The 24,443-nt window shown below is 35.6% G+C and overlaps 1 protein-coding gene across 3 annotated transcripts in view; it reads right to left on the bottom strand.

Annotated features, from left to right (window-relative positions):
* RIT2 (Ras like without CAAX 2) overlaps nt 1-24,443 on the bottom strand; it is a 217,809-nt gene that overhangs the window by 80,819 nt on the left and 112,547 nt on the right. The window contains exon 5 of one of the 3 annotated variants that reach the window (XM_072922767.1): nt 1-24,443. This exon is cut by the window's left edge and continues 6,627 nt beyond it; it is cut by the window's right edge and continues 14,868 nt beyond it. The exons of the other annotated variants lie outside the window; for them this stretch is intronic. The gene's annotated coding sequence lies outside the window, so the exon portion shown is untranslated. 3 annotated transcript variants of the gene reach the window in all.

Here is a 24,443-nt window from a genome sequence, read left to right as displayed (position 1 = left end):
AATGGGTGTGATATAAAAATAATGAGAATAGCTCTAGCCATACCTATGAAACGAGCAGAGGGGGTTACTGGAAGAGATTTTTTGACTAGTTTTATTATGGAAGATGTAAAATGAACTGTACATGGGCAGAACATTTCCAACTAAATGTCTGATATTGAACCTGAACCCCAAACTCATGTACTCTGTCTCTGATGGCTCTGTGATTTGAAATGGGGCCTGAATGATGAGCAAAGTTGGATATTGTCCTTGGCCCTAACAGCTACAGAAAATCTTCTACATAGTTCAACTCCAAAAATTCACAGGGAGCAAGGGAGGTTTATAACATTTAACATTGAGATTTATGTTCTCCTAACTGTGCTAATACTATGCGCTTACCCAAAAAAGCAACTGACACAAGGTAAAGTGTGAGCTAGGCTTTTTATATCAGTTGCCAGATGCTGGTTTCCCAGGTAAATGAGAGTCCCTGCTAGCTCCACAGTTTACTTTCCTAACTGCAGTAGCTCTATGGGTGCATTTTTCTTCCAGAAAAAGGCCCTAAGACTTGTTTTGGTATTCCCTTGTTTTTTGCTTTTTGTTTTGCTTTCTCTGCAAAATTAAAATTTTTACTTAAAGGTAACCACACTTCTTTGTGTGTGTGTGGAGGGGAAAGACTTTTAAAAATGATCTTTTGGGGTGTTTTCCCTCAGGAAATGTCCCAAGACATTACACACTGTCGGATAAAGAAAAGTTTGTGTTATTTATCTAGAACTGGATGTGGAAACCCCAGTGGTGTTGGTATGGGGCAAAATAAGTTTTCAGCAAAGAACTGTCATGGTTTGAAGGATCATGTTTTACTTTTCTAATACATTTGCACACAGAAACCCACCAGGTGTTAATCAGTTTTCTGTGCAAAGTCTGCATTCCCATTGCACTATATTTTAGAGAAAAACAGGACAGGTACTAAATGAGAAAACTTTCACCAAAGGAAATGAAATCTAAAATAAGGCATTGTGTCAAAAATAAGATAAATTCAGAGCTCCAATGAAGTCAGTTGCCAAATTTTTTTTAAATTATGAATTAACTAGCACAGCAAAGCTTTTTGTCTACTTGTTCTCAGTGTGAAAAGATCTCTAGCAGCCATAGACAGGTTCCTGACTTTCATGCTGTATAAAGAGGCCTACAACTTCAGCAATTACTAATTCTGCAATTCAACACTTCTAAATAAAAGTTGCCAGCGATTTTTTTGTCACTACTCAGAGTCCAGTCAAGATATTGTTCTTACCCACAAAAGATTTTTACCTAATGTACAACCTGTAAGGTTAATATCTTTGTGCTCTTTTATAGACAATATACAGTTTTCAGTTTATTTATTACTAGAGTACGCACTGCAATGAATAAAAATATTGCTGAACAAATATTACTGTACTTTAAATTATTTCTGAAGTATCCAGTTCCTGGATTTCAATTAAACAATGAAACTGTTTACAATGGCAATTACTAACACTATGGTATCTTATTTCACTCTATGTTAATCACAGAAAATTTAACTCAGAGTGTTACTCCCTTGTCTGGCAACCTAATTGTCATAGTAGCTAAAAAAATTCCTATTTCTCTTCCTTTTAAACATATTCTAAATCTGCATAAAATTGTATAACAAAGTATTAAACAGGGAGATGATAACTGACATTACAGATCTACTAATGCATACTTATAAATCAGATAATTTTATATCTCAGCAGGTTTCTTAATGAAAAAATTCATTTGAAGCAGTGGGATTTTAATAATGATATTCATATTAAAGTACTTTCTGAGCCTGACCTCATCCTATGACTGCTCTTAGTATTTTTTAATTTTTTAATAAGCCAGAAAACTACATAAGAAAAAAAAAAAAAAAACAAAAAACAAAAAAAGCCAAAAAAAAACCAAACAAAAAAAACCCCAACCAACCAACCAAAAAACTTAAGGTGCATCAAATAAGATGGGTAATAATTTTTATGAATAAGGTACACCATTGTTTCAGCAGGCTGACTGTGCTACTTTAAGCCCATTCAATATTTGGAACAGGAACTTCTCATCACACTGTGCAAATACCAGGTGTGGAAGATGGGTTCAGTTTAAGAAAGTGGGACACTTTTCACTGATTTCAGTGGGGTTGAGATTTCTCTCTATGTATTCAGCTTTTAGTATCTTCTTTTTTTGACTTTACATAAAGCCGAGAGCAAGGGTTGATGTATGAGTAGAATTTAGAGAGCAGTAGCCTGTGGAAGTATCATTACACATCTAAATCATAACATATTTTCTGTTTCTTCCTTGCTTTAAGGGGTTGTAATTTGCTGGTCATCTACAGCAATATTAAATTGCTTTACCCATCCTGCATACACACTGAGTAACTCAAGTTCTTTACACTGAGTAGTGGAGATAGAGGTTTGTTTGAAATCTGTTTCCAGCCTGTTCCTCATATGAGCCGTATTTCTCTCTGGGAAAGGAATAATCAAGCTCTAGTTGCTTTATGTAATACAGCTTGAAAAGAAATTTATATTCTTAGTGAATGTCATGATGGGAAATGTAGCCTTATCAGTCTCTTCCAACTAAACCAAAAGTTAGCACTTCCTTTATTATCAAATGTCATGCCCAACTTAAAACTTTTTTTTTTTTTTTTTTTTTTAACTTCTAAAGATTTTCAGTGCTTCTCACAAGTTCTTTTTACCCCATTTTCCTTTTTCCTGGGTATTTCTCCCAAGAACAGGGAGATAATGGGAGATAATTATATTTCTAATCAAACTTTGGGCTTAAGTATCATAACAAATTTGGGCTTAAAGGATCATAACAAATTTCTCAGTTTACATTTTCTTCAAATGGTCTTGCTGAAAGAGCTAGACTGAAATCTTTAGAACTGAAACTATAGGACCTGTAAAATAGTGTGTCTGGGGTTTGGGTTTTGCTGTATTTTCTCTTAGTATGTTTATTGGCCAAATATTCAGTCTATAGATAGTAGTTTCAAATACCTCTTTGCTTCACTTGAATTCTCCCCAAAAATATATAGAACAAATACAAATCTTTAAAGGTAAATAAATAATTCAGACAAAAAATTCCAGGACTAGTGTCTCTTTCTCCTACTGTAAAATAATTTTCAGAATTTAAAAAGCAATGTTTTTTCAACAGTTTGGCTACGTTTATATAATTTCAGAGGGGAAAAAAAAACCAACCAAAAACAAAACCAAAAACAAAGTAAGAAAGCAAACACGTCTGACCTTTCATTAGCTATAGAGAAAGCTTCCCAAGAATGAATGAAAAAATATGTGAACATTTTAAAATTGCTATTATTTTTGTGGACTCTTGCTTCTATTACAAATTAATGCAAAAACTTTAAATTATATGGAAATTACTTCAAAGGGAATTTCAATTTTACTGCAAAATAATTCCTTTTACTTGATACACTCTTTAAGAATAAAAGTTGCCAGTTTTAGCATACTGAGTTCCTAATTTAGAGACTGACTCTAAGATAGAAAAATAGGATCAATAACACCTTTCATGACTCAAAAACACGTGGTAAAATCTGTCCTATTTAAATCCTCTTGCATCTGAAATATTTCCAGTCTCAAGGAGTCATGACATCAGTAAATACATCTACATTCAAGGCTTCTCTTCAATACTGTAACAGCCAAAGTCACACTTAAGAGAAACAATTTATTAAATTTTGAAGTAAGGTATCTTCTTTAAATATTATATTTCTTGAATATGGTGTCTTAAAGGGATAAGAATGAAAGGTATAATTTGAAGCCAGAGTTACCTGAACTGTGTTCAGTACAGAGGCAGACAGGAAAGCAGATGCTCTTGGAGAATGATGTGGTACTTCAAACTCCAAGGCAGTGCACTCCAAACTGATCTGATATTCCACAGGTCTTGTTTCAACAACATGGTTTTATTGCATGTTTTGGTATGTAGGACTACACCAACAGTCAGGTCCTTCAGTGTTCTATGAAGGCATCAAAAGAGCTAAAATGGCATATATTTCCTTGTTTTTTTTCCTCCTATTTGTGTTCTGAGGGTGTTACAGAAATGTCATTCCATGGTAGAAAAGAAGTGTCTCAATATGGATTAAGAATTTAATATGAACATTTATTTAAAAGAAAAACCAAACAAACAACTTCAAGCTTGTTTATAAATTTCTAGTCATAGAAATAAATACCTAGTATTCTTTGAAAAGCTCTGTCATCTGGGAGTCAGTCTTGCTGGATGAATATTTTTTAGAAGTGCTGAAGCATTTAGATTACTTTGATATTCTTAGAGATATTACCCATGGCCAAAAAACATGGCCACAGCCCACAAATACATCTCAGTCATAACTTTTTATTTGGATAGAACACTGTACTCCATGGCAATGACAACAACATTGTCAATGCCATATGACAGCTATCTTATAAGCCTGCACACATTCTTTTTCTAATGCATTAAAAATTCTCACTTGGTTTTGTCTTCTTCCTATCCGAATAGGACAAAAAAAAAAAAAAAAAAAGAAATTATATGTTATTGCACTCTAGAAAAAAAATTTAAAGGATTCTCAAAGACAGAAAATTACAGTAAGATCTCAAGAAAATCTACTTTGCATGTTGAAATTCTGCCATATTTTTGCTTCTAACATATTTTCTAAGTAGAAAATACATATGTTTGATGCTTTGCTTGTTTAGGTATGAAGATGTGTATTGAATGGCTGATAACTGATACCATATTGGTTGCAGTACTTCTGAAAAAACAATCTTGACATGTTTGACATAAATTAGTCATATAAAAGGCATCATTGCTAAACTGTCTGAACATAAAACAAAGTTCACTTAATATTGCTGAATGAGCTGATGAGCTGAAAGTCCTCTAGGTGACCTTATTCCATCAGTATATGGAATATACTTATGGAATAGACCTGATTGCTCTCACCAAAGGAGAGACCAGGAGAGATGCTCTCATACCTTTCAGATCAACAGAGTTTAATGAGCCCAGAATAGGGTCTGATGCCTAATTTTGGGCAAGGTATAGTGGTTTGAAACTCAGAGGGAATAGGTGTAAATGATAAGCAAGAAATTCTCCTTTCTGAGGGTGCTGATGCCCTGGCACAAGTTGCCCAAAGCGGCTGTGGCTGCCTCATCCCTGGGAGTGTTCAAGGCCGGGTTGGACAGGGTTTGGAGCAACGTGGGATAGGTGAAGGGTCCCTACCCATGGCAGGGGTGGGAATAAAGTGGTTGTTAAGCTCTCTTCCAACCCAAACTATTCTATAACTTAATGATTGTTTTTTTCAAAAGTGCTTGTAAATCAATGGCAGTTCTTGAGTTCTGGCCAAGCGGGATTTTTCACTCTTTAGTACTTAACAATATGAAAAGTTAAGTCTGTATTGATATATTTACTAAAGAAAACCTGTGTCTTTGGTTGTGTGACCAGGATAATCTGATAGAAAGTCCCAAAAAGGAACAAAGCTCCGTTTCATACCTACAGCAAAAGGCTGTATGAAACGTTGTCTGAAAAGTTCAGGGTCATAGGTGTGCATACTTTAAGGATACCTTGAAAATTGAATTACATCTTTTAAGTCTGTCCACCTGGAAATTCAGAACCAATTCTTGACTCCTTCTCTAGGTTCCTTTTACACTTAGGAGAAGAGCTAGATACAACAGGGCTATGTGCACCACCTGTTGCTCTTTTTGGAATCTATAATTTTGGAACGATTGGGTTATTCTCTAAAAGCGTTTGCCTCTATTGATTGCAGAAAGGATCTTCAAACAAAAGATTTCTTAGAAACTTATTTTTAACCTTCTTAAAAATAGCAGCATGAATTCCAGCTTGGGAGTTTTAATATTGCTTTCCTGATAAGGCAGAACTGCAAGATAATTTAAGATGCTGTAAAATAATGCAGTGAACATCCATTTTCAAGGGCCCAAAGAACAGGCCATCAGATTTTTTTTCAAAACTTCTTGGTGAGTCGAGACACATTTTACTTTGTAGCTCTGCCCCAATCCTAAGAAAAGTTGCTATCTGCAGACCTCAGCCACATTGGCTCATACTCAGCTCCTTTCAAAAATTTTCTGCAGTCAGGAAATCAGCTGGCATCACAGATAAGCAAAATAACTCAAAATAACTGGAGGGTATTTTCAGAGTATTAAAATTTGTTTTATTTTGTAGAAGATATTCCTTTTCTTAAGTAATTTTCTTAATATGTTAATTAATTTATGTTCTCTTTCTACATTTTGTAGTATACATTTCTAAAATTTCTGCTTTCCTTTTTTTTTTTTTCTTTTGAGGGTTAATCACTGTAACTAGAGCTCATCAAGTCCTGAAACTAAATGCAAATAAAAGCACCTGACTGTTGGACAGAATGAAAAAGCCTGATTTTACCATGCCACAGTGAAAAATGTGTTACTTCTGGCCCATGTGTTTAGCACCAGAAATAATTTTATTTTCTGGAAAATATTCCATAGGCATATTTAGTTTTCACAGGAGGCTGTTACATAACAGCAGACAAGGCATATTCAGATAGCTAATGAAAGAAGTCATACACTAATTCTGTTCTTTTTTGCAACAGCAAGCCTAACATCAACGCTGGTCCAGAAAACATGTAGCTGTAGGCAAAATTTCAAGTTAATGTGCTCTTCAAAGAGGAGCTGGGTTGGTTTTTACCAGCTAAAATTGTCTGTCCGTATCTGACTACCCTCCCAGGGGATCAGGGTTCCATGGAAACATTTTCTTAAGACATGCAACTCAAAAGGCAGAGGTTAATCTTAAGACTAGGATAACCTAGTTATCCTAGAGACCTGTGTGAATCTCTAATACACCTTGATTTTTTTTTTAATTTTATTTTTTACATAGCAGCAGGAGTAAATGCTTGAAGGGATTTTCACAGTTTTTGTAAAAAAGAATACGACATTTTGCCCTTCCTCAAGAAACTCACTCTCATATGATTTGTCATGTCCAAAAGATTCACAAAAGGCATGGCATGGCCTTAAAGGACAAATTAGAAAGGACTCAGTTTGACTGATAGGAGGAAAGCAGCTTTTGTTTGTCTTACCCATGTCAAGTATGGACAATGTAAAGGTCAGTGTGAGCAACAGCCAGGGGAATTCCAGCCTTACAAAGGCAAAGCACTACAGTTAGTAGTTCTGATGCCTGGACAGCCTTAAACAAATGAAATGCTTTATGAAACCTGTTTTATACTTAGCAAAGACTCAAGAGACTAACGTGTTTCAATAGATTTTCTGCAATTTTTTTTGTTTGTTTGTTTGTATCACTTGTGGCACTTTAGGTCAAAATATCCTTACTGATAAAATGATGTGCTTAATTTTTTCTATGTGTAAATCATATATCTTTTACAATGATACTAATTCACAGAGAAGGATTAAATGTTCTCACAAACATGTCCCAGCTGCTTAGTCACTCTTTAAGCAACCAGTAATACTGTTTTGAAGTGCCTAGAGAAGACAACTAGAAACCATTTTCTGTGAAATGTGCAAACGTATTCATAGCAAAGATTAAAAGACAATCCGGATAAGTTTTTTTTTTATTGTTTCATATGAAGAAAAAAGTTAGTTTGGGGAAATTCACGCAGCGTTAGTTATCTTTTAGATATCTGTGTGCCGTGAAATGTACGTATCCTTTGTATGTGTAGTCACAAAAATTCACTTTAACATAGAAGTCTATAAAAAGCTAGTCTCTGATTAGCTTTCTTGCCTCTAAAATTATCACAGAATCACATAATGAACTAGGCTGGAAAAGACCTTTTGAGATCATGTCCAACCTATGACATAGCACCACCTTATCAACTAAACTATGGCACCAAGTGTCACATTCCAGGCTTTGGAAAACACACCCAGTGATGGTGATTCCACCATCTCTGGGCAGATGATTCCATTGCCCATTTTCTCTTTAAGTTAAGAATTTTTTCCTGATGTACAACTTATATTTCCATCAGTGCAGCTTAAGACTGTGTCCTCTGGTTCTGTCAGTTGACTGGAGAAAGAGACCACCCCACCTCACCACAATCACCTTTCAGGAAGTTGTAGAGAGTGATAAGGTCACCTCTGAGTTTCCCTTTCTCCAGGCTAAACACCCCCAGCTCCCTCAGGAACAATTAGGATCATTTTTCCTCATAGGGCTTGTGTTCCAAGCCCCACACCAGCCTCATTGCCCTCCTCTGGACATGCTCAAGCACCTCAACAACCTTTCTAAACTGAGGGGCCCAGAACTGGACACAGTACTCAAGGTGTGGCCTCATCAGTGCTGAGTACAGGGGAAGAATGACCTCCCTGCTCCTGCTGGCCATACTACTCCTGATACAGGCCAAGAGCCATTGGACTTCTTGGCCACCAGGACACACTGATGAAAAGAAAAATAAAAAAAAGCGACCAAACAGCCAACCAAACAACCAAACAAAAATAACCCAAAAAAACCCACCAAAAAAAAAAATCACCCAAAACCAAAAAACCAACCCAAAAAAACAAACCAAAACCCTCAACATTTTTGCACCCACTGCCGTGTTTATTGCAGAAGCAGGATCCCCAGCCCCCATTCCCTGCAGCCCCTCAGCCCAGGGCTGAATGTCACCCACTTTTGTCACAATTCAACAGATGAATAAACTCTATTACTGCTTATCATAAGTTCTGTGGCTGTGTCATCTCAAAGACAAAGCTGGTGATGGTCAGGTCCCTCGTGTGTTTGGTTCACTGGAACGTGAATTGGAACATATGACCTCTCTCTGGAAGTACTCAAGATTAAATTTCAGGCATAGCAGACTAGTGTAACAAATAATATCCCCATCTCATTATTTTATCTCTAATTATTTGCTTGCAAAGTACAATAATTCATTGTGGACCCACACTTCAGTAGCAAATTAATACTCCCACATTCTGTGCTGGCTCAGCTCTTGTGACTATAAGACCAGAATTAAAATTCTGACCCACACCTTCAGATACAATCCCACCCCACTCCCACTTCAGTAGCTTCTTCAAGCAGGTGGTTTCATTATGTATTCTTTTATGAGAGATGTAATCTGAGTTACAGCCTGTAAATTTTCCCAAAGTGGAGCAAATATAAAACCAATATTTTTGAGTTTGTTGTATTTTTTGTACTAATTTTCTTTCTTTTCCTTTTGTATTTTAGAAATTACTCAGAAGATGTATATTGGATTCTTGAAGACCAACATATAATAACAGGGGAACTAGATCTTCCTGAAAGAAATTACAAAGTTGAAGTTTCTTTGTAGGTTGTAAACAACTTAAATGTTTCATGGCATGTAAAAAGGCATAAAAAAAGGAAATCAGTTATAAAACCAAAAATGAGAAAAACAAAATCTCAATAAACTAAATTAACAAAAATCAAGAAGAGCAAGCTGGTACTGGTGACCTTAGCTGACCTACATTAGAGGGTAATTACTACCCAATCAATAGTCCTTATGCATAAGTACGGACATAAATATTCAATGGAAAGTGATAAAGGATGGTGATCAATAAACATTATTACAGTCTGTGTGCAGCTGTCCAATAAGTGGGGGAAAAGTTATTACTTTTATACTTTGGATTACCAATATGCCAATCAGGATTCATCAAAGTTTGGGATTTGAGCTTTTTCTACAATATACTATATCATCATTCTGTTTCAAATCCTTTCCATAGAACTGACTTAAATGACCTGATTACAGCATGGCTGCTTAGTAATCAGCTTCAGTGCAATTCCGTATTATTGGCATCTGAACTGCCGACATTCCTGAAGAACCTCTACAAATATTTTCTTGGTGTTTGTGAAAATATACACGCTCCTGTTAGCCATTTTGAGATCAGAGTCAAATCAAAATGTTTCTTAGTCAGGACAATAGAAAAGAAAGAAATAAGCCCTTGAGCTTGAGAGCCGTTGTTGAGATGCTGAAACTCCTGTTAATGGGTGGTATACAATTTCAGGTGTCAAAAACAAACTGGAGAAAAATACTTCATGAAGGAACTTTTTTTAATGGAATCCAAGCAATCTTGAATCTGGCCCTTGATGAAGACCCAAGGGTGCAAAATAAGTTAATATTTCTCCCTAATCACTGCTAGTGAATCAGTCATGAAGAGCACTTTAGAGTTGTACATAATATTTCAGAACATATTCCTGATTTTTAATTTTTGCAGTCTAATTTACATTCATTGAGAGACAGCAGTCAGTCAGCTATGCAATATGAAACATAGTTTACCACAGCTTTACACATATATATTCCTCCTCCTACAGTCTAAGAATACTGATGAAAATTATCCCCAGGAAGTGTTTTTTATAGACATTACACAAACTTTTGCACAGACAGTGTTTAGCTATTCCCTGTGATCCTGGCTAGAATCCACTCCTAAATCTATGTTTCATCCAAATCAAAAATAGAACACAAAAGTATTCACATAGAAGAATTATGATTTTGCAATTTATAGCTGGATTAAGGACCTTTCCCACAGAAATTATAGATTTACTGTTTTAGAAATAGGGCAATATGGACCTTTTTAAAACCTTCTCATGTACGTTGTCTCAAAAGGATCTTAGATGATGTCAGAGTAGATATACTGCCTTAAGACAAGAGAAGGTACACCCATTTGAGCCTTCAAAAATTAATTTTTAGAAGAATTTTAGCTATTCAAATAGTCATCACCACAAACAATACTATAAATAAAATTACAATGCTATTGCTAAATACTGCTTTTAGATCCCATCCCTTTGGATGCCCAGGGCATGTTACCCTGGTTCTTTAGTTATATTAATAACATATTCGATATTCAAATTGATGAATGTTGGCCCACTGGTGTGGTCCCAAGAACTTCAGCAGGACAAGTTGCCTGCTATGGAATGAGTTACAATGTTCCAATATCAAACAAAGCTAAATAATTTTACCTTCTTCCTCCTGCATGGTCAGAACAGATGTACTTGGATTTCAGAATATGACAATATTGATGATCACACCCCACCCTTCCTTTTGCTTTCCCATGATAAATTTTTTATTATGAATAGTCAGTGTACCTCTGTGAAGCTCAGACCAGCCTCTGAATCATTTTACCCAGGGGTAGTTTTGTGGTCTCTTCCACTGTGGCACACATTGTCTAAATTACTCGAACAGGCTTATGCACAGCTAAGGCATTGTGTTGTAAGGACTAACATTTTGGTTACACATAAATCTGCCTTTATACCTGATTCTATGATAAATATGTTAGTGGCTTTTGCATGTGGTTTGTTTGTACCTCAACACAGTGCACAAATGGCAGGCAGAATTGTGGGTGACTGATAGCATCCTTAGATTTGGATGATTGTGGGCTTCAATTAAAATATATTAAATTTTCTGTGTGGACTATTACTTGTTTTAGTATTGATTAAAGAAATTATTGTGTGCTTTCTTGGGTATGGATAGAGGACTGATTACTGGTGGCTCACTTTGGAACAACCATATTCATGAAACTTTGACCACAACTTACAAACTTCAGTTCTGTGACTTTTAGTCAGTAAAACAGAACTTAGTCCTGAAAAGTCAGCAGGACTTCCATGAGCAGCCTCAGACAGGCTAGCAACTGAGTTTACTCTCTCCAGGAAAAAAAAAAAAAAATTACAGAGATTTGTGTGAGGGTAACATACACATTTGATGGTAGCTCTAAAAGGAACACATTTGCCTGAATCATGGCAATTTTCCTTGGCACCAGTGACCAGACCATGGACTCCTTTCTTTCCTCATCTAGCTCCATTCTTCATTGCTCACTGAGAAAGTTCATGCTTCCAGTACTGAAATTCCCTGTTCATTCCGTGGCATTCCATTCATTACATAACAGCATGACCTCAGCTATTCTATTAACTAAAATTAAATTTTATATATCCCCATATGCATACATCTCTCTAAATATATACTGCATGTGTGTGTATGTGTTTTGTGTTTCAATAACAGTTTTCAGATCCTTAGAAAAGGAGGTTCTACATGGTTTTAATGTAGACTTGCAAAGCCAGGTGAAGATGATTTTACCATCCTCCAAGCACTGGCAGACTCCTGATCAATAGGTGTGTGTTTACTGAAGAGCCAAGGCTGTGATCTCCTCTATTGGCACTGACCAGTATAGTGTGGTTCCATTACTCTTCAGTGACTCTGCAATTTCTCATCTTCAGTTTTACTGGGACAACATTCCTCCCATCTGTCCACTAACTTAGTTATTAGAAACAGGTAGCGGATATTTATAACTTAGATTAAATTGAGATCTTGAATATAAAGGCCATTATGATCAAATATGACAGTACCATGAGAAGGCATTATCTGATAATGTCTGTAATGTGTGGCATAAGGAAATGTGTTCCTTGAGCATTTATGATGTAAAATCAACCCTCCCTTCTCCACTTTCCACTGATAAAATATATGTGCCTATCTGCAGATGAGTGGCAGGGGAAAGCCAAAATATACAGACTATTAAAATGTTCTATGTCCTTTCTTCTATCACTCTTCCTAATTACTGTAATTGGATAATGTTCTGGGAAGTATCCTGGTAATAGAAGAAAAAAGGAAGGTGATAGTCCTCACAACACATGACATTATCTGAAAACTGTCAAATGACAATGTTTCTCTCAAGGAGTAATACTCCCTTTATTAGTTAACATTTGCAATTCGAGGACCAAATGATTTTAGAGACAAATCACCCTGGAGGTCAGAACTCAGGCAAAGTAAAAGCAAACACTTTTACAGGTCAAATGTTTTAACTCTGTTAAACACTTCTGTAATCATGACTTGCAGCACTATTTTTTTCTTTAATTTTTCAAGATAACTGCTCAGGGGTAGCACTGCCTGATTACAAAGTGCACTTAAGCATGTTCTTAATCTGTTCTTTTCTTCATTGAAAAGATTCATCTTTGTTTTTGTATGCAAGGAAATATCACACTGAATTCCTGTGTGCCCCCTTGCATCCCAGGAACAGTCAAACAAGTCACACACTATTGAAAGAGGTTAAATGTCCTCTGCACAGTCATAATTCACCAAATATATCAGGCAAAAAATCCTGTGATAACTCACTTTTCATGACAAACCCTGTAATGAGAAGTGAAAATGGGAAAAATTCATCTATTCACTTGACATAGGTTGTAACTAGAAAGAGAAAAACTAGACCAGAATTAACTCATTCTTGCAAAGACTACACAGCTGCAAACAGACATTTCTCCTTGGTTGCCTTCTTGACTTTTTTATTTATTTACCTTTTAAAAATTATTATTCTTGAATAGCTTTCTAGCAGCATTACTAGAGAATAGTAACGAAAAATTAATAAAAAGAAACATGTGAGTGTCCACACAGCTAATGTCTATTACCATTGAGCAGAAGAGCAATCCAGAATTCCATTGAATTTAAATGCATAATTGAACCACTGCCTAGCAGCTACTTCCCCTTTAAAGAAATCTGATTTATTTTAGAGTTTATAACTCACTAAACCCACATATGCTCAGCTGTCACAAATAGATAACTTGTCCCCATTTTATGTAGATACTGTATGTACAGAGCACATGATACATTGAATAAAGGACTGCAAGGTAATAAGAAAATGAGGGAATTAGTCACACTCATCTTTAAAAAGTATTGTGCCATGATGCAAATGCCTAAAGCCACATCCTAGTACTAGGTAGATAATGGAAATAAATATGCTGGAAATCAATAGATATGAATAATGCAAATTCTTCATGTATTTTCAAGAAGCCATACAAAATGCTGTTGAAATAAGGCTGTTTCTGGCAGCTTTGCTGCATACAGCATTAAAAGACTCTCATGGGGGCTCCTAAATAGCTAGAGGGGCTTTTGCACCTTTTTCTCTGTAAACAAGAAGGTCTAAATGCCTAAGACACCTCAAGAGAACAGAGCAAAATAGTACAGAGCATAGCACAAAGATGTGGGGATGAAGAGATGGCTCAGATACATAAAAATTCTATGACAGCAGAAAACTTAAAAATTATGAAGGCTATGGCATTTCTGGCACATTTCTAGAAAGCTACATCATGTAGTATCAACGTGACCTCTGCTCATCCTGTCACACCACATCAGCTTGTCTTTTGTTACTATGCCTATTGACAGCACGTTCTGTGATGAAGCATGACATAGTATGAAGGACAATAGGAAATGAAAAGCTAACCTTTTGTGGCACATATTGCATTAAAACAACAGTAATACATTTTGATCTCCACGGAGGATCAGAATGAATGCTGCCCATTGTGGCATGGGAGTACATGTTTACAGATTTGAGTTAAAATAGGTTTTCAAGGAAACGGCCTGGTATTCTGCTATTTTGAATGAAAGTGAGATCCTCTTACACCGAGGATTATTTTCTCTCACAATATATGTCATGCTGTTCTCTTTTATGGTGTCAGTAGTGAAATCTATTTCCTGGCTTGTCCATTTTCAGGAAAGAATAGAAGTGATTTGGTATCTACTGTGCCATGTACAGGAAACTTCTGAATGGAAACCACAGGAAAAGGTCTCCCACTCTGCAGAGTTGGAGTTCTCAGAGGACAGTAATCCTTCTCTGCCTTTCAAATCCAGTTAAACAGGTGTCTTTCTCTGGGAAGATGTATGGATATGAGTAAAAAAAAGCACAAAGAAAAGGTAGAGGAAGTAATACAAAAGAAATGGCAGGAGAAAATTTGTGGCAAAGCAGCAATAAGAAGAATGAAAAAGTTCTCCTTATTGGACAAAGAGTAACAAAGAATGTAATGGAAGTTGGAAACTATAGAAAAATGTGCTTGCAAGAAGCAGTACAAACAAAAATGCTGATGTGGAAAATAAACCTTGAAAAACAAGAGGAAAAATAAAGCTGGAAAAACAAGAGGAATCAGAAAGACTGAAATATGCAGAAGAGAAAAAGGACTCTGGTAGCCTGTTACCCAGAGGTTCATATTTCAGCTGCTACTTACACTTCATCACGTCTCTGTAACAGCAAGTAATACATTGTAATATATTCTTTTTAATTTCTCTATTTCTCAACTATGAAACAGAACACTGGGTAAAAAGTATTCCATCATTAAATACTTCATTTATTACTAGATGAATTTTTTTCTAGATTTTCCTGACACAGTCTACAAGAAGCTAATTGAGTTTTCTTCCTTTCTTTTCTCATGCATGGCTAACCTTCAATGATATCCTTGCACTGCATACCTTATTATTTAGTATACCACCAACGTTACACATTTTTTTTTTGCTTATTTCTGAGAAACATGGAGCCTACAATTTTTTCATAAATCTTAAGTGGCCCTAAAGAAGACATTTCTGAAAAGCCTGATCATTTGCAAAGGTAGTGATACAGCTTTTATGATCTGAGCTCTCTTTCCATTTCTTATTTGAACAGTTATGTTTATTTAATGCTATCACAGAAATTTATACAAATATGAGTGGTAGGAAGAACAATATGAAATAAGAATATCTTCTCACTTTCAAAAGGCAAATAGAAAACAACAAATTAAACCAGGATAATTATTGTGTAAAAACATTGCTTTAACCTAAAAAGAGTTTGAATGAGAAAAATTCACAGAGGACTGGTACATGCGGAAAAATTAACTTCTGACCAGAAGCTGTTTGAGGATTAGATTTGTCCTGAAAACAAGGTCATTATCTGTTTTGCTGATGTCCCTGGGCTGTGCTGGTGGGCACTGCAGGAGAGTGTGGTCTGCTCTGCACGGTCACATCATCCAGGCTGTGCCACAAGCAGAAGTAGGTGACAGTGTCTGACATAAAGACTCATGTCTTGCAATGCAGAAAAAAACACCTTAAATCCATAGTTACCTCCAGAGCTGGAAAGAATATGACTCTATCAACACGGTTCTGAGCACAGTGTACTTAAGGAAGACTAATTAGTGCTTTGAGCAGTCTTACAGAAGAGACTAAACTGTTTCTGGACTACAAATGATCCTCATATTTCTCATTTGCACAATTTCTATTAGTTTATGTGAGGTCTGGGATCTCTATAGTATACCATGGAAAGATGCATAAAGTATCCTTGCTATGATATTTTTTTTTCCCTACCATTACTTAAAACAAATGAAGAAGGAAATAATTCAAAATTGTGTATCTATATGTTTTACAATATATGTACACTTACCATTATCTTGTGTATATATCCTTCTTCAGGAAAGTTTGCAAGCTGCATTAACTAAAACTGTCATCTTATACATAAAACATTTTTCAGGTGTTCTTTCATATTTGCAGCATGAGTCAAACTATTAATCAAACCAAAAATGGATCCCTTTCATTTCAACAGAATTGGCATTCATTTATTTTTAATGGACTGGCTGAATAACCCATATCAGCATTTTTAGGAAATGGATTTTTAAAATTTGTTTTTCACTGAGGTTTGAGTTCAGGTGCTATATTTATTCATCCTATATCTTTCTTTGCTGAAAGACTTTTTTTCCATTAATTAATTAGCATTTAATAATTAATTAATATGACCGAAGCAGATATGAAATAAAAATCATCGCTTCTTCAATTATGGAGTTAGTTATAATTCGGAATTATATTCTTCTTTACTTTCTGGACTCTGTGATTCTTCATAAAAGAAAATAAGATGTGCTGTTAAACTGCAATAAATTCAGTCATGTATTTTGCCAAGCTATAACTTGAATTCTGTAATTTTATTTTTTGTTTTGTGAATCAATCTTCTCTACATGAAGCGATGGTGGCAAAAAAATAAATATCAGTCACTAGAAAAAAATTACCATTGAGTAGTAGAGCACAATTTTGGTTTCACTTTCCCTTAAAGCAAGGCACTTTTACTTTGTATTTCAAAGAAGGATGATGTGGACTATTACAATCACTCACTCTGAAGACAAAAGAAATAGTTCTGAATAGGAGAAAAAGAAAAAAAAGAATTCATTTATTCTGTATGTGTTCAAATCCCCTTACCACCATCACTTCTAAAAAGTTTTCTGAGTTCTGAGGTAGATCACCACCACATTTTTCAAAAAATTCAGACCTTCTTGAAGCTTTGCTTTTCAAATTGAAGAATTATGGTTTTATTAATGCAGTCTTCAGTAGCTTGAATGTAACAACTTCAAAGTGACAGGGGGCAGGGATAGTGTGTCCCCTCACAGGGGACATACTGTGAAGGTGGTGAGGTCCTGTCACAGGTTGTCCACAGCATCCCTGGAAGTATCCAAGGCCAGACTGGATGGGGGTTGGAGCACCCTGAGATGGTGGAAGGTGTCCCTGCCCATGGCAAGGTGATGGCATGAAATGATCTTGGAGGTCCCTTCCAACCCAAACCATTACAGGATTCTGTGTAAATTGGTAGCTCCTTCTCAGCATGAACAAAGCCACTCCAATGACTATTATGTTTTTACAAAATACGCTAAATTAAAAACATCCAAAAGGAAATAAACCCGCATTGAATGAAGGGACTGGAGAATAGCCAATATCCCAAACTTTTAATAATTAAACCTAGCTGCAAGGGCTTTTTCTGGCCATAGCCCAAGCCCAGCCTTTTCATTACCTTAGGTTCTCTAAGCACATGTAGTATGCTCTGTAGGTTATTTCAGTCCTCATTAAGTTGTTTACATGCATTGAATTGAGAAATTGTTATAAATTTGAAGTTGTGAGAGAGGGATGGGAAAAAAAAAAAATTCTGGATCTGCTGAGTGGGTGAGAAGGTAGAAATGAAACTATAGCTACTCTAAATAATTAACCAAAATATCACAGTTTCTCTGAATAGGTTTTCTTTTTTTTTCCATTAATACTTATGTCTACATCTTTTCTTTAAAATCCTTTTAAAATCTCTTCCTTAAATACAGTGGGAATAATTCCCTCTGTTTTTCCATTCCTTGTTTCCACCATATTAGGATAACAAAGCAATTGCTATTGCCTCAAGCTGGAAAAGCTGGGACTGACAGGGTATAGAGGCTCTGTGAGCACAGTTGTTTTTGAAAACACAAGTCAGTCCTGAGGCTCACATTTTGCATCATTAAGAACTGTTGCTTGGGTGGTGTTATCTAATAAAAGTCCCTGTCTAAAATGTAATTAGTCTTAGGACTGAAAGAAGCAAACTCAAGTCATCATAAAAGTCAATCAGCCAGGACATAATTTCTGTGAAACTACTAAATAAAATATTGTTTTCATTCTACATGAAGGTTTTTGATAAAGCTTGCTAAGGGATATAAGGTGCTTTCAGGAGGTCATTTTATTATTTTTAAAAGAGCCATTTCTCTTTTGTATATTGTAACAATTAAACGATCATGAAAGCTGTCAAGTTGACCAGCCTGGAATCTGATTTTCTTCTTTCCATAATAATCTCCCATTAGTTCTTGTTCCACCAAGTCAGTGGACGTGTTCCCAAGAATTCCTGAGAGAAGGATCAGGCCCTTGAATTTTTGTGCCAGTATATCATATCCAGTGGAATTTTTCTCCTTTCCTAAGATCTTTCAGTGCTCCAAGTCAGTGAATATTTTCTGAATAACTTTGCTGTTTATCCCTCTCTTTGTTTACAAGTCTCTGGTCTCTTAGATTCTCAGAGGACACATGAACTTGGAAAGGTGACTTCTATACACTTGGAAGTGCTCTCTCTCTAAAAAACATATTACTTATTATAAAATAAATTATATAGTAAAGTATTTAAATACATTACTAAATATTTTATTTTAAATATAATACAGAATATGCAACTTTGGGTAAAATCTGTTCATAGAAAATCCAATTCCTCAAAAATCTATGAATAGAATTATTTTCACTTTTACGATACTATCATCCTGTTTCATATTGGTTAATTTAGCAGTGTTAGATTCTTTCCTGTGGTAATACAAATTTCCATGATCTCAAAGTGCCCTTTGAATGGACATGGTAGATTTCAGTCTAAACTCTAGATGGTGGAAAAAGCATCTCATCACAATAGGCTCCATAGATCATGGCATAGTTAACTGATAGTTATAACATACTTGGGCTTGACTCTGAAGCTTTCTACATCCAGACACGGGGTGTGATGAAAGTCACTGGAATTCCTTTCATTTACTTTGATGTCAAGTTCATAATATTTACAGTGTTTGAAATTGCATGATTCAGTCATAAGTATAGCTGACCAGAATATATTACTTTCATTTCCAAACAAATTACTAAAGTAATGTTTTTGGGTAAATGCTCTTGATTGCAAATCCAGGTTCCCCAAGTACTCTAAATACAATTATTTTTACTTTCTGATGGAAAATATTGTGTTTTTACTGTGGAAGGAGGTGAAAACTCTAAAAAAAATGTAGAAATATTACATCCATACCTACCCATTCCAATAGGCAGCAAACTATCAAATACACATATTGGCAGGATATGGTCCCAGGTGAAATGTTAATAGACAAGGGAACATTAGTTGTAGGGTTAGATAGCTTTTACAGTGATCCCTGAGCATTTTACTAATTGTCTGGCCTACTTCACAGGAACAAACAGTGTTTTTCTGGCAGTCACTCTCTACAGATGTCCTTTTGTCTCAAAACCTCTGCATTTGCAAAGGAATCCAGTCATGTGCCTCTTTAGGTGCAAAGTAGGAGTGGTTAATGGGCTTTTCAATTTTTGCTTTTTTCACCTTAGGAATCTGAACAACTGAAAAAAGTTTTTTTGAATTACAAGTCCCATCGAAAACCCTGTACACAATAATAATTTAATTATTTGAGTCTTTCTACTGTTATCATGAAAGCAGTAATTGGAAATTCTTTTGCACCCTGTATGCTGATTACATTTCTAAGAGAAGGAAAAACTCTTTATCTCATATTTCTTTTCTGTTCTTTCCCATTTTTCTTTTTATTCAAAAGGAAGAATAGTTGGAATCTGCCTGAATATTTCAGAACAGCTAACCCATATCATTACCCATAAGGCTAAATGTCCAGGCCATTCATGCAAACAGCAGCTATTCACAAATATGGAAGGAGAAATGCTGCTATTGCGTGATTTCTGATGATCAGGAAATTCTGTGTCACAGAGCATTTTTGTTTTGTTTTGTTTTGGTTTGTTTTGTGTTTTGTTTTGTTTTGTTTTGTTTTGGGTGGTTTATTTTTTTTGTACTGATAGGTTTTTTAGTTGCCAAAGGTTGTACACATATGGTAAAGAGTGAAAACAAGTGAGATGATATCCTTTGGGCTAAAGGACAGAGGCTGACAGCAAATGTTGGTACTTCTCAGAAGAGTGTGCTTTCACATCTGTTCAAAAACGCACCTCATTCCACAGCAGGTCTGGAAAAAATAAACAACTACAGATGAAAAAGGTACTAAAAAAACTCCTTAATCATGAGTCATTCTGTAAAATACTGGATGCATATCACCCTACTGAACTGGCATCCCTGTCATGAATGGCCATCTTCCATTAATTTTAGAGTCCTAGCTTGAGCCATAAAGGAAAAGTTGGTTTTAAAATGAGACAGACAGGGGAAAGGAAAGACAGACAGACATACAAATAGATAGATAGATAGATAGATAGATAGATAGATAGATAGATAGATAGATAGATAGATAGATAGATAGATAGATAGAGATAGATTCAAGAGAGGTGGAGAGGGACTTTGTATGTGGACCTGGAGTGGAAGAACAAGGGCAGAAGTTTCACACTGACAAAGCACAGGTTTGGATAAGATGTTAGGAAAAAAGTCTTGGCTGTGAGTGAGGTAAGGCATGGTAGATGCTGTCCAGAAGATCTGTGGCTGCCCCACCCCTGGAAGTGCTCAAAGCAAGGCTGGATGGATCTTGGAGCAACCTGATCTAGAGGGAGGTGTCCCTGCCCAAGGCTGGAGGGTGGGAATAGATGATCTGTAAGGTCCTTTGAACTCAAACCATCCCATGATTATATGATAACTGAGAGATGAAAAAGGTGCTATTTTGATTACTGTTGCAGAGTAATATTAGCAACACTATTTGGGAACCCAGGACACCCCTCTGGCTGCACTGGCCTGGTCTCAAGATCCTGGTAGGGGTTTTGGAGACTTCGGCATGAAGTCAAAAACACCTGTGGCTTTGATTTTAGCCAGTAGAAAAAAAACTACCAACTTTGTGTGAAGATTTACAGGTCACAAGAGTTTGAGTTAATGTAACACAGGGTGAAAAAGTAGAATTTTGGGTTTTTTTAGAATGGGGTTCAGGAGGCAAGATGGAGGAATTTGGGCATGTCTTGTCCTTCTTCTCATTCTTCTTGTCCTCCATCTTTCACTGTGATGGTGCCTCTTTATGGGTTTAAAGTAGAGACACACTATCTAACATAGGTGATAGGTATTGGGAATTAATAGTAAATAAAATACATGTAATTTTTGGTATAAAATGGTAACACCACCCCAAGGGGTTTGGAGTCTGCTGCAGACTGACCTAGACAGACCACAGCTCCTTGAGAAAGCATGTTATAGATAAGAGAAAATAAACAACTTGAGAAGCTGAACCTATGCGTTACTCCTTCTTTGGCTGCACGGGCTGTGAGAAAAAGACTTTTTACAATCTCGGAGTAATCTTGACCTCCAGACCCTCAAGAACACTGTTCATGGAATAGCATGGAAACCTCTGCCATGTGCAATGAACCCCTGAATGTCACTGACATCACAAAAAGCAAGAAAGAGTGGAGTTGCATCCTCATTTTTCTACCTGATTTGCAGTTCTCTCATTCTTTGCTACCTGAGAAGCCTGTCTAGGAAAACCCAGGTGTCTATGGCCCAGTGTTGGACCAAATTCCTGGCTGTGCCACCTGTAATTCCTGAACGCAGATACTGTTGCTTCTTGTCTCAGCACACAGTGAGTAGAACCAGTGTGTTCAAGAAAAATTGTTCTATGTTTAGAAGAATAATATTCACAGTGGCCACATAAAGCGAATAATCTTGTTAAGACTAGCAAAGTTAACATGAGCGATTTTTTTTTGAAAACTGTTATTTTGCAAGAAATAACTTCACCAGCTGATTGAGAGAAGGAAAAAGCTGAAAGATGAAACCCTATCTATAGGGCTGACTTATAAAAAGATGAAATTTTACTCGACATTCAAAAACAGTGAAAGCACCCAGATGAGGGTTGAAAAGAGTAGCTTAAAATAGAATGAGATTATATTTATTAGTGAAAATTAAAACCCTACTTAAAAAAAAAAGAAGGAGATCTCTTTGCCAAAATTGTAAGATATGGCCTTGATCTCCCAGTGACTCTCCCTAGAGGAAGACACCCTTGTGTGGAAATTATGGATACAAAGCAAAAACCTGCCTAAAGGTTTATATAATTAATTTTGATATGGGAGAAATAAGAAAAGTGAGATGACATTGCCCAGGCATTGGCATAGAACGTAGTAGTAGTAGTAGTAGTAGTAGTAGTAGTAGTAGTAGTAGTAGTAACAATAATAATAATAATAATAATAATAATAATAATAATAATAATAATAATGATAACAAAACCAATACCAATACCAATACCAATACCAATACCAACTTTGAATATTTCCCTTTCTGTAAGATTTCTCTCCATTCACAGATTTTATATTTTTTATTTATAATTTGTGAATATTTGTGAATCTATATTTCACTATTTTTTTATTTTTGATTCTGATTTATGGACTCTCTTAAAACTTAATACTTGGCAAAAACTCATGAGAGTATGGTGAACCTTAAATACAGATTATCTATTTCCCACATCTAGATCTGCCCAACAATGCCTTAAGCAGAGAAATGAACACCAATATCTTCAGCTATAAAAATTCAATTGGAAACACCCTGAATAACAACAAAAATGTTAACTATAAAACATTTTAAAATGAAACTGTTAGAGAAACTACCAAAATTGAGATTCTGAAATTATCAGAATGATGGAAAAAACCTATTTACATTTCTCAGGTGATTTGAGCAGAAAACTCATCTGTGCTTGGAGCATGGGTCAGTTTTAGAGATTAGTTATTACTTTTCTTTTGAGATTCAAGTATGAAAAACACCCCCCCCGAAAAAAAAAACAAAACACCACATACAACCCCCTTCCAGAAAACAAAGAAACAAACAAACCAACAAAACAAAACAAATTAGAAACCCAAGAACTAAACAAAACCCAACCAACCAACCAAAAATACCCCCTTAATGAGTCCAGACGCTATACCGCAGCATTCTCTGTCTGGGGCAAACTGCTGGTAATAAAAAATAAATCAGCAAAACCCCACTTTCATCTCTGAGTTACTAAGCCCAGAACTAAAACCTTTGAAAATTATCTCATAATGTGTAATGATCTTGCCTATTTAATTATTTTTAGCTTTTAAAATAGACTTTTGAGTAATAACTTCTTAACATTCACCACAGAAGGTAACTAAATCTTTAATGGACTCCTGGTGTAACCAGTTTAATGTTGCAATTAAATTGAGGTTTATGTAAATAAAGGAAAAAAGAAAATAAGAAAACATATTTTCTTCCATAATATCCAAAATTATTTCTGTATTTTCACAGATTTGCAGAGTCAGAGACTATCCTGAGTTAAAAACAACCCATCAGAATCACTAAGTCCAACTCCTGGCCCTTTCCTAGATACCCAAGAATGTATGTAAAAAAAATATTTTCCCCCATGTTCTCAATTTATTTCTGGTTAGCTTCATCTCCAATTGCACTTTGGCCACATAGATTTTCTCCCTGCAGTGGCAAGAGGCATCTCTGTGTTTCTCCCACATCACCTGACATTGCTTCTTTAGGACACACACTGTCTTTTTTTTTGCCTTGGTGCTTATCCAAGCTAGCCTTCTGCCTTGTCTGCTTGACTTCCAGCATTTTGGAATTACTTGCTCTTGTGTCCTTATAAGGTCATCAAAGCATCTTCAAAAGCATTTCCCCAGGGGACTTTACTCAATAGCTCCTTGTGCAGCCTGAAATTATCACAAAACTGAAAAAAAAAAAGTTGGTAACTTTGTTTTCTAGATCATCAAATAATGTAGCTTTAGTCAACTAATTTTGAAAATGCAAAAAATATTTTGTTTTATTTTATATACATACTATTTTTGTTCAAGTGTGCAGAACCTTCTCCCTAGTCTCTTTTCCTTAAGTATAGACAATATATTTGATATCTGTTTAAAGATATTTACTAAAACAGCTTTTGGCCAGATATTATATTTTCCACTTCATTTTGAATTCTATGATATATATTGTCCAATTTGCCTGATAGAATATTTTACTTTGTAAATTCAGTTCTAAACTTGACTGTGGCAACTTTCATTTCTACTCCATCAACTCCCCCTCACATTTCTAATTTTCAACACAAATTCCTTTAAAAACAAGCAAAGCAAATTTTGGCTTTGGGACCACAATTCAGCAACAGGTTTTGTCAGCCAGTCTCTCAGAGTGATGGATCCCAGTCCATTATTTCACCTTTTTTTTCCCCAGTTATCTTAGATTATTATTTTTGCACTGTTTATGTTGATTTATTTTTTTAAGACAGAGCAAAATATGGATTTTGTCAGTTCTTCCTCTATTTTCTTCTTCAACAGATCCTGATTATGAATTAGTTTTTAAATAGGAATATGTCTTCTC

Source organism: Taeniopygia guttata, chromosome Z (assembly GCF_048771995.1).
Source record: "Taeniopygia guttata chromosome Z, bTaeGut7.mat, whole genome shotgun sequence".
In the NCBI taxonomy this organism is placed as follows: Eukaryota; Metazoa; Chordata; class Aves; order Passeriformes; family Estrildidae; genus Taeniopygia; species Taeniopygia guttata.
This window is presented reverse-complemented; position numbering and strand designations above follow the sequence as displayed.